The following is a 16,665-nucleotide window of genomic DNA, read 5'->3' on the forward strand; positions in this document are numbered from 1 at the left end:
TCCTTCTGAGGACGAGGCAGGGAAAGCGGGAGCAGGCTCCGGCGGCTCCTTCTCCCCGTGTCCTCCCACACCGAGGGCCGCTCTCGCCGCAGACGAGACCACCCCACGCAGGCCCCTTCTGAACGCCCCCGCCCAGCTGTCGTCATTTCTGGGTGCCGGCCCTGGAGTCCTCCTGGAACTGGTCTTGCTTTAGACTCAGTGGCCTTCCCAGTTCAACCTCCTGATATGTTTGGGTCCACCTGGACATATTTAATCACCCCATGGGTATGACATCAATGATCTCTTCAGCATCCCCATTGTGCTTTTTATAATAGTAATAGTCTTATTATTAAAAAAGGGAAAAGCACTTGTGTGCTTTAACTTAAAAAGTTAAAGCTGAGTTTGCACACAGTTGCTCCCAACTACGAATCTTTGAGCAGAAATTGGCAACAACTGTAGCTATGATTATGCAATAAATACACATGTGGAAGGTTTGCCCGAAAATGAAATAAACCTCAATTGGAGTTGATGGAGGGAACATTACTACTACAGGACAAGTACATCCATGGGACTTGAGCTTTAAAATGTGAACTAAATGGAACTTGGTGGGGGCGTGGCTGAGACCAGTTTGCAAATCACCAAAACGGGCAAAAAGCCAGCAGCACGCTCCATCTGTGACTGTGAAGGGTCCGGGCGAGGCTGTGGGGGAGGGTCTGCCCCGGCGGCCAGTGGCGCCCCTTCGCCGTTCTCGCCCTCACAGTCCCTTCACCCTCCGAGGACGCGCAGACCCGCCACACACAGGGGCCCCTGCTTCTCCCGAGGGACGAGCTCTGTGTGCAGGGGCATCAAAGCCCCTCGGAGGAAGCAGAGGCACTCGGAGAGGTCTGGGTGGAGGATTGAGGGGTAAATCCCAGCTCAGTCCCGACTGGACCGCCCCACAGAGCTCCTCCCAGCCAGCTCCCCAGAGAGCCCTCAGTTTCCCTCCTAAACTGGAAACACATCGGTCTTTGCCCGAAGCCCTCTGTTCACCATGGAGGAGACTGAGCCCTGGGCGGTGAGCGTGAGTCACCTGAGAATCAGACCCTGTTTCCCAGGACCCCTGCTGAAATTAAACCTGTTCTCTTCCGCACACGCCTCCGGTCACATTTTGGGGAAAAGTCACTAAAGTTGTTGCCCAAGCCTGTGCCGTTCCTCTGTCCCGGCTTCCTGTTCAGAATCCATGTGCTTGAGTCCTCAGTCCCTCCGGAGGCAGACGCCCTGCTGTGATCACGCCGTGGGCTCCCACTAACCATCACCAGAGCCCCAGGAGGCCAGGAAACTGGGCCTTGAGGGGCACGGTGGCCTGCCGGAGTCACAGTGCGTCCGGGGTCCCGATGTGTCCAGAGTCACCGGGTGTCTGGGGCCCCGGTGTGTCCAAGGCCGCAGTGTGTCCGGGGTCACAGTGTCTGGGGTCCCGGTTTGTCTGGGTCACGGTGCCAGCAGCATGCCACCCTTCGCATCCTGACTCCAACCCCAACCTTTCCACGAGCTGTCCCTCCTCGGGCTCCCCGAGACGCAGACCTGGGAGGGCTCCGTCGCTTCCCGCGGGATGCACAGCTCCATCCGTGCTCCTGGGCGGGGGGGGGTGCTCCAGAGGGCGACCAGACACAAGGGCAGCAAGCAAACCAGAAAGTCAGTCAGCACGGCCGAGGCTGCAAGTCCTCGGGGAAGCGTGTGCTTTCCCTGAACCCCGACGCTGAGGACCAGGGGGGACCTGGCATTACTTCTGAACCCCCTCTAAAGTGGGGCAGTCAGGGCAGTGGCGGGGAGGACACAGCCAGGATCCTCAGGAGGAGGAGGGCAATGGAGGGACATGTTCCAGCATCCTAGGGAGAGCTGCTCCACCTAGATTCTTCACTCAGATAATTATTGTGGAAATAGGGGAAAAATAAAAGACCTCCCAGTGTCTTTCTTGGGGATGCAATGGAGGGAACGCAGAATTGCGTCTCTGAGTCTAGGCTGAGGAACCCGACGAGCGACCACACCGCAGCAGCTGAAGACAGAGCGTGATGGCTGGATGAGAGCCTGGGGGTCCGAGGGAGGTGAAGACAGAGCGTTCTGGGCGCTGCCACGTGAGACCCCAGAGAAGAGTGGGGGACACGGGAGCCTGGGGGTCCGAGGGAGGCCACGGGGCTCGCATTGCACATACCAGCTGTTGGCTCTGTGGGGCCTGGTTTCTGCCCGTGTTCTAGAGACAAATGTAAGTGGGCCACAGTCCCATGAGGGAGGAAGCCTCCTGTCATTCCCGAAGGGGAGGCTTGTGGAGAGAAAGGCCTCAACACCCAAAGGCAGAACTGATGTGGAAAGCTGGCAGACGTGGGCCTGGAAGGTGTGGAGAGCGGACATTAGGAGGGCAGGGAGAGGGGACTGGAGAAAGCTGGTGCGCCGTGGAGAAGAGATGCAGCCGAGAGGAGGCCGCTGTGGACCAGTCATCTGGGCAACAGACAGGTGAGGCAGAATGAGAAATTTACTCATTGGTCTCAAAAGCAGAGACGTTACTTTGTCAACAAAGGTCCATCTAGTCAAGGCTATGGTTTTTCCAGCGGTCATGTATGGATGTGAGGGTTGGACTGTGAAGAAAGCTGAGCACGAAGATTTGTTGCTTTTGAACTGTGGTGTTGGAGAAGACTCTTGAGAGTCCCTTGGACTGCAAGGAGATCCAACCAGTCCATTCTGAAGGAGAGCAGTTCTGGGTGTTCATTGGAGGGACTGATGCTGAAGCTGAAACTCCAATCCTTTGTCCACCTGATGTGAAGAACTGACTCTTTGGAAAAGACCCTGATGCTGGGAAAGATTGAAGGTGGGAGGAGAAGGGGACGACAGAGGATGAGATGGCTGGACGGCATCACCGACTCAATGGACATGAGTCTGAGTAAACTCCAGGAGTTGGTGATGGACAGGGAGGCCTGGCGTGCTGCAGTCCATGGGGTTGCAAAGAGTCGGACAGGACTGAGCAACTGAACTGAACTGAACAGGCATAAACGCTTGTACTCAGTACACGAATCTAGTTAGAGTCAACTCAAAATAAAGACGGGGTTCTAGATGACTATTTTTTAGCAGGAAAGGATTAAAAAAAAAAAAAACTTTCTGTGTTGTCCCTGTGCTCCTCTCAGAATGTAGCTTTCCTATAAAGAGATGAACAGACGTTAGACTTTGCATGTTCAGTAAAAGATGGCAGATTCAAGAACGCTGGCTTCTGCTCTCGCCTCAAGTCCCACTAAAATGACAGAAGAGTCGTGTGCTTTAGAAAAAAAGGCACGGAACAGAGGGGAGCTGATGGTGACCCGTCTGAGGCTAGAGGGCAGGGACAGGTGATTAGGGAGGTGCAGGGAGGCGGGTGGGCTCAGACCCTCCCCAGGACGCTCACACCTCCAGGACTGCACTGTTTACCGGTGAGTTGGTTGAAAGGTTAAAAGCCATGTAGACCCCAGAGATCTTTTCCTTCCAGCAGAGAACTCCAGGTTTACTCTCTGGTGGAACAGAGCAGAGGGCTCTTGGGGGGCTGAGGCTGGACACTGTGCAGAAAGCTGGACCCAGAGGAAGGGCAGAGGCTGAGTATTCAGCCCCTCGAGATCCCCCTAATCTTCTCCCGAGCAGGTTCCTCGGGTGAGAGGTGCTGATTTATCAACGGACTGGTTCAAAACACCCTTCTGTAGCTCTCACTGTGTAGCAGACACAATCCAGTAACGTGCCACTTTTTGAAAGTTTTGTAAACTCTTTATAAGCTCTTCTGTGGTGACCCCTTTACAAATGATGAAACTGATGCAGAGAAACAATCCCGTAACTCACCAAGGACGCACAGGCACGCCGTGGAAGGCTGGACTCGAAGCCCACGCTGCCTGGGCACAGAGTCCAGTTCTCACTCACCACACGCGGACCACACACCTGATGCAGAAGCCCAGACCCAGGTGCGCCCCCATGTGAGCGTGAGCAGGGCATCCACCCAGGAGACACGCCCGCGCTGCCCAGGTAGACGCCAGCAAGCGCCAAGGATCCTCAGATGCCTGAGAACATCCTCTGATAGGAAGGAAACCACAGCAAGCCAACAGACGGAATGGAAGAGCGACAAAAGCGAACTGGAGGAAAGACGACTCTCGAGAGTCCCTTGGGCTGCAAGGAGGTCCAACCAGGCCGTCCTAAAGGAGATCAGTCCTGAATGCTCACTGAGGCTGAAGCTGAAGCTCCAGTCCTTTGGCCACCTGATGTGAAGAACTGACTCTTTGGAAAGGACCCTGAGGCTGAGAAAGATTGAAGGTGGGAGGAGAAGGGGACGGCAGTGGATGAGATGGTTGGATAGCATCACCGACTCAGTGGACATGAGATTGAGCAAGCTCCAGGAGTTGGTGATGGACAGGGAGGCCTGGCATGCTGCAGTCCACGGCACATTCACAGGGGCAGAGTCCTCGGACTGCTCGGCACAGTTTCTCTGATGGTCTTTTTAAAAGGTCGGAAGAAAAAATTAGAGCGAGTGAAAAATATATCACAGTCGCTTTTTCACCACTTTATACGCATAATGAGACTAAAGGTGACCTTTTATGATTTGTTACAGATGGAGAAGTGCTTCCAGATTCCAGGCTGGAATGTCCTCTCTTACCTCATCCCCAGGAAACACATTTTAAAAATAACAAAAGGAAGGAGGGAGGAAGGGAAGGAAGAAACAGGGAAATTTGGTTTTCTCCCATCCAAAATGCAAACATTTCAAAGACAGGGTCATGTATGTCTATCTTTCGCGACAAGATGAGTGACTAAATTTCAGTCTATCTCTTAATATATAGTCAGTCCAAAAACGAAGTTATCGATCATCCTTGAATTGGGGACAAAGAATGCTCTTTACTCACTACGTGACTCATGTAAAAACTAAGCAATACCTCGTCCTCTTAAATGGAGAAAGTCAAAATCTGTCCTAGGTCATGAATATTAATAAAGATAAAGTTAAAATGAATTTTATAATACAGCCATTTATAACGCAGAGGTCTAAAACTGAGTTTCTACTTCAGATCACTTCTTTACCATGTACTGGTTTAAGATGAGACAGTGATATGTGTTCCTGGGAAGGGAATCCCCCCACCCACATGAACCCCTTCCTCACCACCGCCCGCCACCCCGGATGCCCGGGGCGGGTGAGCCCACGACTTGCTGGGCGCAGGTGTGATCACTGGCTCAGCTCTCTGCACCACTTCTTTCAGCTGTATGTGGATTATCTACGACTGTCTCAAAGCAGGCAGTTTAAAAGAAAGTGAAAAGAGTGCAGTTCTTCCATACGACGCCGCCGTAAGGAAAGCCCAAGGGCCTCATCTGAGTGGCGGTGGAGGAGAGGCGCGGCGACTGGACGCCCAAAGGCGCTCCTGCTGTTAGTGTTATCTGTGCCATTTGCGTTTGGCAACTAAGCTACTCACTGAACACTTCGGGAGCTCTTCCTGGGAAGTCCATCTCAGACCACCGCAAGCAGCAGGGGCGGCAGGCATGGAAGCAGGCAGGACCACGGAGGGCGAGGCCCTCCGGCCCGCACCTGAGTGCCTGGAAGGCGGTGTCTTCCTAGCGCCTGTCCCTGAGGGGCTCCGCTGTACAGATGCTCCGCCGTTTCTTACACAATGAGACGCGTTTTGTTCAAAGAACTGGCTCCGGAGCCTTCATTCTGTTTTTTGAGCTTCTGCCTTAAAGAAGAAATTTCTGTTTCACATCTCAGTCATCTTAAATCGAAACAGATATGCATTTAGTCAGAAGCATCAAATACCCTTCAAGGGCATTTAGCCTGGAATCCATCTGTCAATGAGTTTTTAATCTACATCCGACACATAGTGTCTCCTGCTGACAGCCACCCTAACTTCTGTCTGTCTTCCAAAAGGGGACAGGGTGTCTCATGTTTGTGGGGAACCCCAGCTCCCCATGAGCCTGAGGGAACCAGGGAAGTCTGTCACAAGGATGGAAGTGAGACTCAGTGCTATTTGGAGGAGCGGGTCCGAGAAAGGCTCAGCAAGGTGGTGTCTACACAGGAAAGAGAATGTTTTCTCAACTCGTTTATTTATTTCTAAATGTGAGAGTGGAGAACAGAGCATGCACCAAACGAAACGTTGTCCACAGATTAGGGTCTCGAGGATCCTAATCGCGCTCGTGGAGAGCCTATCCTTCTCCTGACTGCCCCTCAGGGTAAGCTTTGTCCTTGCAGGGTAGAACCTCACGGATTCCCTGAAAAGAAGGGGAACCATGTGATGCTGCCTGAGCCCTTTAGGAAATGCTTACAGCCATAGCAGTGACTTCCTGGGATTACCAGAAAAGTGAGACGTGTAAACTCTTCACTGAAATGTGATTGTTGAGCAAAGTGTTGGCAATGTAACAGGTGAAGTGGCTTTGATCATTAATATATCATCCTTTTCACTTATTTTTCAATCACCCTGTTTTACTTTGTGTTGGCTGATTTATAAGATTTATTTAAATTTGTCTACTTTGATGTTCTTAATATGATGAGAATTAAGATGCATTTTCATAAAACCACTTCCTCGAATCCCATTCAAACCACTGGTAACCAATTTAGTAACATCTCAGAACATCTTCAGAATAACTGTGCCCGTATGCAAATATTCATCATAGAAGACTATGCACAAAGGCCATTTTAAACGCTACATTTGGTTGTTGCTTTATAGGTACAACAGATAAAAATTTTTAATGAATACTTAAGAGGTTGTACTTTGCTTTCCTTTTTCATTAGCAAATAGCATGTCCTTGTAAAGCCTTTTCTGTGGGAAGGACTATAGCTTATTTACTGTCCTTTGAATGGAGAAGATGAAAAAAGTAAAAACGCATCTGACAACCTATGACAGTAGAAGCTCTGTGTTGACACGCAGACGCATTATTCTGCATCCCTAATTCGCTTCTAAATACTTCATACTGCCTTTATGATTTTCAGACTCAATCAAAAATAGCTCTTACACTTGGTTTTAGGAGAACATGGTTGCAGTTTTGTGTAATCTTGACATCACAAAAGTAGTTTAGTTTTCTAAAGAGATTTTCCTACAAGGAATCCTTGATGGAGAGTGAGTCCACCGTGACACCATCCCGGCGTGCCCCCGGAGCGCCCAGGCGTGCCCCCGGAGCCCCCCGGCGTGTCTATGCGCCAGCTGGTTGTCGTCAGCTCTCCTCCTCAAGGCGAACCTCCCTGGTGTCTGGACCCCAGGTGGGACCTTCCGCACAGTGGAATCGACTTCACTCCTCTGCCCTCTGCTTCTTCTCTAGACCGACTGCACCTCGTGGAGGAGGGAAAAATGTAGTCATCGGGTCCAGTCAAGAGTCTGTGTCTCTGGCATCATCCACAGCGTCCCGTCGGGGAAGGGTCCAGGTGGTCCACAGGCGCATGGCGATCCAAGGGCCACGTAAAGGTAAGGATCCGCGCCCTACTCCAGGCTCCACGTGCACACATGTGTGTGTTACCTTAACATGTACTTGGAAAAGCACAAAGACAGGCTTGTGATGCAGGACTCTGTATTTGATCAAGGGTGGAGTGTCCCTTAACCTTCGTACACTCAGTACAACGTCAGAAATCATCACTGTTACTAAACCGAGACTCAAATGGTTTTTTATGCAATTACAGCATTATCTAGAAAGTAACTTCACAGCCAGATTACCAGGTCTGTCCAGCCTTTGTTGGTGGTATGGGGGCTTCTTTGTACAGCATGCCTGCTCAGTCGCTTCAGTTGTGGCCGCGTCTGTGTGTCCCCATGGGCCGTAACCTGGCAGGCTCCTCTGTCCATGGGACTCTCCGGGCAGGGATGCTGGAGTGGGCTGCCACGCCCTTCTCCAGGGGACCTCCCCGCCCAGGGATCAAAGCCGTGTCCTTTGGGTCTCCTGTGTTGTTAGGTGGATTCTCCCACTAGCACCACCTGGGAAGTCCCTGTGTACGGACTTGCTTTGCAATCAGGTCTCTCTTTCCACTGCTAGTCTGCTCAGGGCCTCTGCCTTTAAGGACGTTAGGTGCGTCTTTAGTGAGGGCCTGTGTGCACTGTCTGGGGTCATCACAGGTCGCTTCGGTTAGGGACGGTCAGCCTCCCTTGGTGCTGCCGTGCCCCGTGAGAGTCAGGACCTTGGAAACGCCCAGTGATGGCTACTGTTCTTCCTTAAGGGTTTTTCTAATTGTGGTGAAATACATAGAATGTAAAACTGACCACCTGAACCATCTCTAAATGCACAGTTCAGCAGCGTGGAGCTCATCCACAGAGCTGAGCGCTACCCTCACCGCCCGTCTCCAGAACCTGTTCATCTCCCCAGATTTAAACTCTGTCTCCGCTAAGCACTCACCTCCACGGAATTATACAGTATCGGTCCTTTGGTGGTGGTTTAGTCACTAAGTCGGGTCTGACTCTTTGAGACCCCATGGACTGTAGCCCACTAGTGACTGGTTATTTTAAAGGCGTGACATTGTAGCTGGCGTCAGAATCCCCTACTTCTTCAAGACTGAATAAGATTCTGTGGTAGGCAGAGACCACATTAGGTTTATCCACTCCCTGTAAATGGACGTTTGGGTTGCTTCCACCTTTTGGTTACTAAGAATAATGACGTTATGAATGAATGACTGGGCTGTGGAACCCCGGGCTTCCCTGGTGGCTCAGAGGTTAAAGCGTCTGCCTGGAATGAGGGAGTCCTGGGTTCGATCCCTGGGTTGGGAAGATCCCCTGGAGAAGGAAATGGCAACCCACTCCAGCACTCTTGCTTGGAAAATCCCATGGACGGAGGAGCCTGGTAGGCTACAGTCCCCGGGGTCGCAGAGAGTCGGACACGACTGAAAGGGTGTACAGATATTTGTTTGAATCTCTGCTTTCAGTTCTGCTCATGGATATACCCAGAGGTGAAACTGTTTGATCGGATGTTAATTTTTTAAGGAGCTTCCATGCTGTTTCCCATCAGGGCTGGGCACTTAGATTCCCCACCATCCGTGCACGGGGGTTCCGGTTTGCCCACATGCTCACCAACACCTTGTTTCAGTGGGTTTGTTTTTAATCACAGCCACGTGAGTGGGTGTGAAGTGGTATCTCACTGTGATTTGACTTACGTTTTCCTGACGATCGCAAGGTGAGGGTCTTTCGTGCACTCACTGGCCACTTGTCTGTCTTCTGTGGGTAAATGTCTGCTGAAGCTTCTTGCCTTAATCAGATAGCTTTGTTGTTGTCACTGAGTTATAAGAGTTATGTAGGTATTCTGGATATTAAGCTCTTATTAGATAAATGGTTGGCAAATATTTTTTTCCATTCTGTAGTTTGCCTTGGCATTTGGTTGGCAGTGTCCTTTGATATCGAAAGGTTTTTAATTCTAACATAGTCCAATTTATCCTTCTTTTGTTCTGTGGTTTTTGGTCTCATATCCAAGAAATCATTGCCAAGTCTAACATCATGAAGATTTTCCTATATATTTTCTGTTCAGAGTTGTATAGCTTTAGCTCCTGTGTTCGGTTCTGAGTTTTAATCCATATGGAGTGACTTTTTGTATATGGGGTAAGGTAAGGGTCCAGTGTCATTCTTCTGCATGTAAATATCCAGTTTTTCCAGCACCATTTGTTGAAAAGACTGCCCTTTTCCCTTGAGTGGCCTTGTCACCCTCGTCGAGAGGCGTTTGGCCACACGTGGAGGGTTTATTCACGGGCTGCCGCTTCTGTTCCGTTGTCTGTTGGTGTCTTTATGCCAGTACCGCACTGTTTTGGTTACTGTAAGTTTGTAGTAAGTTTTGAAATCAGGAAATATGAAACTTCCTAATTTGTTCTTCTTTTTCAAGACTGTGTTGGCTTTTTGGGGGTTCCTGGAGAGTCCATATGAATTGTAGGATGGATCTTTCTTCTTCTGCAAAACAGTGACATTAGACTCTTGATGGGGATTATTTTGAAAACATAAATTGCATGGCCAAGTTTCTTAATCAGACAGAAATAGAGGATTTTATGCTTTATGGTAGTGAATTTTCCTATCCAATTTGAACAGGCAACATTACTGTAAATACATGTTTTTTCAGTTTAAAAACAAAATAAGATTTCCTTTTCTTTTTTCTGATCCTGGTCTGGAAAACAATAAGCAATTATATAGGAATGATAAATATAAACTTTCACATAAATCTGCGCTGAGAATGAAGAGACAGTTTCTGTTAAATTTCTTAAAACTCAGAATTTTGAAATCAGTAGTTCCTTAGTAGAAAACCACCAATGTCATGGAAGATTCCACCTGGTCTCTTCCATCAGGGTAAGCTTTCTGGCTGTTTATTCATAATTAGAGTCTAGAAGATACAAACCTTAGGTATGATATGGCACCACTCAGACCATAGTCGATGCTAACAGTGTGGAAAGGCGCAGTGTATTTGAATGTGTGATTAATGACCCTCCTGTGTCATTTTTGATGCAACAAAACTTACCAATGACCAAGCCTTGCCCTGTCATCAGCACCGGGTAAGCACTAAATTCCTCCCAAATTCTGCGAATCTGAGTGATGATTTTTCCCACTTCAGAGCTCAGTAAAGGTGAGATTAGAGAGCGTAAGTGATTCTGCTAAAAAGCTGTAGTTAATAAGTAGCCAAGACCACACAGATACCAGATGTGGGTGGCCAGTGATGGGATAGAAAGGAATTTTGTTCCGAGATCTACGTTTCACACAAATCACTAATCCCAAGGAGGCTTCCCATTTCAGCCACCGATGCAACTCTCTCTCCAAGCCCGGTGAAAGGGTTTCAGAAGTTAGCAGCCGAGTAGATGACAGACAAGGACGCGGAGGACAGGGTTCGTTGATAACTACCCTTTCCGTCCCGTGTGCCCAGGGAACCTGTGTGTGAATCACTGTTTTCACATGTTCCCTACTGTTTTGACAATGCTGAGCACCCATTTTGTGCCATGAACCCTTCTAGGCTCAGGAGATATCAGACGAATGAGGCATGGTCACCTGGAGAGGACCACAGTGAGCAGGCCTGAAGCTCCTTCCTTTGGGGCAGGGCAGAGCCTGGTCATCTCTGCTCCCAGCCCCTGGGAGGAGCTCGGTCACTTCTCCTGGCAACCAGAGACCTGGGGAAGATGATTTAGAAGGATGAAAAAGAGATCTTCGCTCTGATTACAGATGGGAAAGATGTCTTTGCCGAGGACCCAGAATTGGGTCTTGCAAGGTTAAGTCATTAGACGTATGAATTGGGAGTGACCTATGCAAGAGAAAACACAACCCAGAGATGCAGTCAAGGCACAGGCCCGGATGCCGGTCGCTCGGCAGGGGCCGCTGCTTGCCGGGACAAAGGATTCGATTCCTCCTGGCTTATGTTTGGTGTCGGTGAAACGGGTGTGACTTCTGCAGCCCGCGGGAGAGAATGTGGGCTGGCTCCATCTCCCGGTCCTTTTGGAGGGAGCCTCCAGAATGGTCCGACCCAGTGCTCTTCATCCCGGAAGCTGACGGCTAGTTGCTCTCACTCTGCCCACCTCCCTTTCCGCCTCCGGCGCCCAGCGTGATCACAGTCGGCCATCCAGGTCCGCATCGCCTGCCTCCTGGGAGCTATAGATTCCCAGGACTGCGCTTTCCCTGGTTCTGCCCTTTAGGTTACAGCTCGGCGCCAGAAGGGCGCAGGGTAAGCGTCCGTGGTCCCATCACCATTGCTTAGCTGGCAGTGACCCCCCGGTACCCCGTGGACTTACTTCCTGCCCACAGTCCCAGACCCCCGAGCACCCCCAGTCAAGCGGACCCTGGGGCTTGCTCTCACGGGAGAAGTGAAAGTGCCACTGCACAAGGCTTGGATCTGGGGCATGTTCCGTCCGTGTGGCCCAGTTAGCCACCATGGCTGCGAGCTGGGCACCTGTGGCTGCCCGCAGCTGCTGCTCCAGGAAACCGAGTCTCCTCTGAGCCCGGGCCCAAGGAGGAGATCGCCCTCCCAGCCAACATCCACACTAAAGATGTCACTCCAAATGAAATCAATATCTACTTCCCCCAAAAAAACTCCATGAATTGTGTTCCAAATGGTGCCTACTTTAAAGAAAAGTGTGCCGTTCATCCAGAAGGAGGAATCTGCTGAAATAGCTCCGACTTCATATATCTCTGCTCTCTGACCCTTTGATGCAGATTTCTTTAAAACAGCTGACAAATACTGTTAGTTTCATCCTAGCCCTGCCGATTAACATTTGTATTCCTCTGGGCAAATCCCTTCAAAGTCTTACTTTCTTTTTCTGTGAAATAGGGATAAAGGGCTAGATCGAGTGCGGTGGAGCCCATGACAATACTGCGGACTGCAAAGGCTGGTGATAAGTGCTGAGGGCTCATTGTGTGTGTGCGCGCCCAGTCGTGTCCGACTCTTTGCAACCCCATGGACTGATGGGATTTCCAAGCAAGAACACTGGGTGGGCTGCCATCTCCTCCTCCAGGGAATCTTCCCGACCCAGGAATGGAAACTGCGTCTCCTGCGAATTCTCAGTATTCCCATGGAGCCACCTGGGAACGCCCGTGCTCCTTAAGTATCTGCTGGTACCAAACTCTGCCCTAATGATACCAGCCAAGTGCAGAAATCTAAGAAAACCTAAACAGCCTCTTGATGAAGGTGAAACAGGAGAGAGAAAATGCTGACTTAAAGCTCAACATTCAGAAAACTAAGATCCTGGCATCCAGTCCCATCACTTCATGGCAAATATTGGGGAAACACTGGAAACAGTGACAGACTTTATTTTCTTGGGCTCCAAAATCACTGTGGATGGTGACTGCAGCCATGAAATTAAAAGACACTTGCTCCTTGGAAGAAAAGCTGTGAAAAACCTAGACAGCATATTAAAAAGCAGAGACATTTTGCCAACTTTTAAAGGTCCATCTAATCAAAACTATGACTTTTCCAGTAGTCATGTATGGATGTGAGAGTTGGACCATAAAGAAGGCTGAGCACCAAAGAACTGAAGCTTTTGAACTGTGGTGTTGGAAAAGACTCTTGAGAGTCCCTTGGACAGCAAGGAGATCAAACCAGTCCATCCTAAAGGAAATCAGTCTTGAATATTCGTTGGAAGGACTGATGTTTAAACTGAAGCTCCAACACTTTGTCCACCTGAGGCAAACTGATTCATTGGAAAAGACCCTGATGCTGGGAAAGACAAGGCAGGAGAAGAAGGGGACGACAGAGGATGAGATGGTTGGATGGCATCACCGACTCGATGGACATGAGTGTGAGCAAACAGAGAGAGAATGAAGGACAGAGAGACCTAGTGCACTGCAGTCTGTGGGGTTGCAAAGAGTTGAACATGACTGAGAGGCTGAACAAAAGTACCAACCTCTGCTCTCAAAGTACCTCTCACCACATCCCATTCAGTCCTCGAAACACCTTGTGTTCCTCTTCCATCTATCCATAACTTCTATCAGAGGAAACATATGTATAGAAAAATTAAATAAAAGGCCCAGCATTGCACAGTAAATGGCACAGACGGGATTCAAGCATAGGTGGGCGATTAGGCTCCCGACCTAAGAGCTGGGACTAGCCTTTCCACCGTGTCCCGGAAGCCCTGTGCAAACACCACACATGACCACCCTTGTGTCTGCTCCACGTCCACTCACAACAGATGCCGCCTGTGTGTGCATGTATCATGTGTATACGAGCTTGCACACCAAGAGTTTGTAAAACTGCTAGGTTGCCGCTAAATCACACAGTTTTGCCTAACGGGGCGATGCTGTTAACAAGACTCAGAGTTCACCGCTTTTGTGCACCCTTCCCAGAAGACAGCCCAATAATTCCCCGTTGGGTTTCGTCTCAAGATCACCCCTAATTCAGCACATAATGCTTTTTGATCATTTCATAGTGGTTCATCAGTATTGCTTAAATCATCTTTATAACTTTTCTATCTGCCATTATAAAAATATTTATTAAACATGATGTTATAAGATACTACAGATAGTAAAAAAGAAAGAAAAGGGCTTTGTTTTTTTCTGAAATTTGGGCGATGGTTGAACTCTGCTTTCTCGTGACTTAATCTCAGCGTCCGGGGCCACCGCTGTCTTGGAAAGCAGGGGCGAAGTGACTAATCGCTCCCCAACCCCAGACTGTGACAGGAGCGTCTGATCTGACAGTCCTCTCCTCCCGGCAGAGAGGAGCCGCCTCTGGCCGTGGGCGTTTGCTTGGAGCCAGGGTGGGAGTGACGGGGCCCCGAGTCCCCCTGAGGGCCCAGGGTCACCCAGGGAGCGTGCCCGGGCTCCACGGCAGTCCCGCTGCCAGGAGTAAGGTTGGCTCCTGACCCGCGGCCGTGACCTCACGCGCCTCTTGACCTCCCGCAGGCCCGTGAGCGCCTCAGGGTGGCATGCTTTTCCACACCAAGCTGCAGAGTCACGATGCCCTGCCTCCTGTTTCCCGCCGCACTGAACCCGGGAAACCTCCGAAGCCAGAGGTGCTCAGGGAGCCCAGGGCTTTGCTGCCGGTGCCCTCATGCTGGGCGGGCCAGCCCCGACCTCACAGGGCCGCCCGGAGCTGTCTGCAGGGGGAGCGGGCGGAAGGGACCCAGGGGCTCCGGGCCCCAGGAGTTCTGAACATCAGACTGCATGTTATAAGATTCCAGAAACACCCCAAGAGCAGAAGCGCCCCCAGCGCCGGTGCAGCACGTGCTGCGTGGCCGTGCCCTCCACGCGCTCCGGGTCCACGTCCGCCATACCCCAGGGTGCTGAGGGCGCCCCTCTCCCGTCAGGGGCTGCACACGCCCACGGAAGAGTGAAAGTCCGTGACGAGTAAGACATGTGCATCCCGAGGCCTCACGGGGGCCTGTGTGGCGCTGGTCAAAGCTAAATGCAGACCTTGTTCTAACCCTCACATTCCTCCCTAACAACAGTTCACACCCTCTCCTTGGGTCTCAACGTTTGTTCACCATTTTATTTATAAAGCTCTCCCATTGTTTGTGTGTTTGGAGAGACACATTCTGCTTAAATAACTGGCAACATCTTCCATGGAAGAGGTTTTATCATTAAACCTCTGAGTATGGAGTTAGTGGAATTTATGTTTTCATAAAGAAGTAGTATGCCGAGCTTTAAAATTTCCTGCCAGACAATGGAAATTGTAACTCGAGGTAGTAGCCTAAGCCTTGTGTAGTAGGTGCTGAAGAAGGAATGTTGAGTGACGTTCCACTTCCTTCTCACACCTAGAAGGGGGTTAAGTAGACACATCCCAGGGAAGTTTCTAGAATGGCCACTGGAGGTTTCTGTATTTTTTCTTTGGGGGAGGAAATACAACTGTCCTCTCTTGTGTCACTTTCTTTCGCCTCGTGGATATGTTCTCATTTGACCGGAATAAAAACCATGTTAGCCCCTATCTCATGGCCTTCATGCACAACTTGAATCCAGTGTAAAAGTCATGGGTGGGAATTAGCAGACACTTGCCGAAGCAGAGTGAAGAAGGCATTCCAGTCTTGAAAGTAGCGTGAAATTTAAACACAGATAATACAGAAGTTAAATGACTAAATCTTCCCGAGTCAAAACTACCTTCAAAAGATGGAAATTGTGGTGCCTGCATTGTTTTAAGCTTGCAGTAATAAACAAGGAATAAAGCCATTAGAACCGAGCAGTAACAGGCAGACGGTGACCTACCAGCACATTAAGCTTGACACTTGTTAGCTACACCTGGGAAGGGTATGGGAAGCTATTTCAGGGAAGGTGCAAGTGGCTTTTCCGTTGGAAAAGGTGTTCAGCTTCGTGAGTATCGTCCACGGGACAGAGTCGCAGGTCATGGCATCGCACCCACCAGCTTGCTCCAGCAGCGCTGAGGAGCGTGGGTTACAGACAGGAGCAACATCAGCGAAGCTTAGCAAGGACCTCGCATCCGTGTCAGCTCTTCACGTCTGTGGACTCGGTGCCCAGACACGCTCAGGAGCGGTGTGTGTGTGTGTGTGGCGCTGCAGCGGGGCGGTGCCCGCGGGATCCACGGCCACGCTCGACCTTAGGCGAGCTACACGGTCTCTCGAGTCTCCGTCTCCCTCTGGACGTCAGGCGTGACTGCACACATTGACCTTAGAGCCTGGCGGGCAGGACTGGATGGGTCTAACGGCTTTGTCACCTAGTTAGCACTTCAGAAGACTTCGCTATTTTTCGCTACACATTGTAGACTTGTTTGCAAGAGCAGGACTTTGCACAGAACTATTTGTCCACAAAGACTGCTTAGATGGATTTCCTGTATTCCTGCAATGGAATGCTAAGAATTAGTTTTGAAGGCGGGAGCCTGTATGAACTGCGGCCCAGCACGTGTCGTGAAATGAAAACTCACAGGGCGCAAAGCCCATGAGTGTCGCTGTGTGTACACTTTGAAGGTGTATTTCTACACAGAAGCTTGTCGGTGTTGGAGGAGGCGGGAGGACAGGCAAGGCTCCTGGGGTGGGGGGAGGAATTTTTTCTCCATGTCGTGGCCTGGGGATACCTAAGCATCCTGCCCCCCTTGAAATTCACCGTCTGTGTTTATACCCACCGAGTGTCCGTGGCGAGCCCACAGAGGCCGGGGCCGGGCGGAGCTGGCACTCCCAGTGCAGGACAGACATCCCGCGAGGCCAGCAGAGAGGACCCAGGGCAGATCCGTGGGAAAGGAGCGGACAGAGGGACACTCGGGGGAGAGGAGAGGCGTCCCGGGGTCAGACAGCCCTTCCACCCGGGAGCCTGGCGGAGACGGAATCTCTACCAGCAGCGATGCCGGGAAAAAGGCAACAGGTCTCCT

The 16,665-nt window shown here is 50.6% G+C and overlaps 1 protein-coding gene across 10 annotated transcripts in view; it reads left to right on the top strand.

Annotated features, from left to right (window-relative positions):
• The window catches only part of MYT1L (myelin transcription factor 1 like), a 345,839-nt gene that overhangs the window by 173,306 nt on the left and 155,868 nt on the right, over window positions 1–16,665 (top strand). For all 10 annotated transcript variants that reach the window (XM_040241473.1, XM_040241513.1, XM_040241496.1 and 7 more), the window contains one exon: window positions 7,249–7,391. The gene's annotated coding sequence lies outside the window, so the exon portion shown is untranslated. The remainder of the gene's footprint in view (window positions 1–7,248; window positions 7,392–16,665) is intronic.

Source organism: Oryx dammah, unplaced genomic scaffold, assembly GCF_014754425.2.
Source record: "Oryx dammah isolate SB20612 unplaced genomic scaffold, SCBI_Odam_1.1 HiC_scaffold_1, whole genome shotgun sequence".
Taxonomy (NCBI): domain Eukaryota; kingdom Metazoa; phylum Chordata; class Mammalia; order Artiodactyla; family Bovidae; genus Oryx; species Oryx dammah.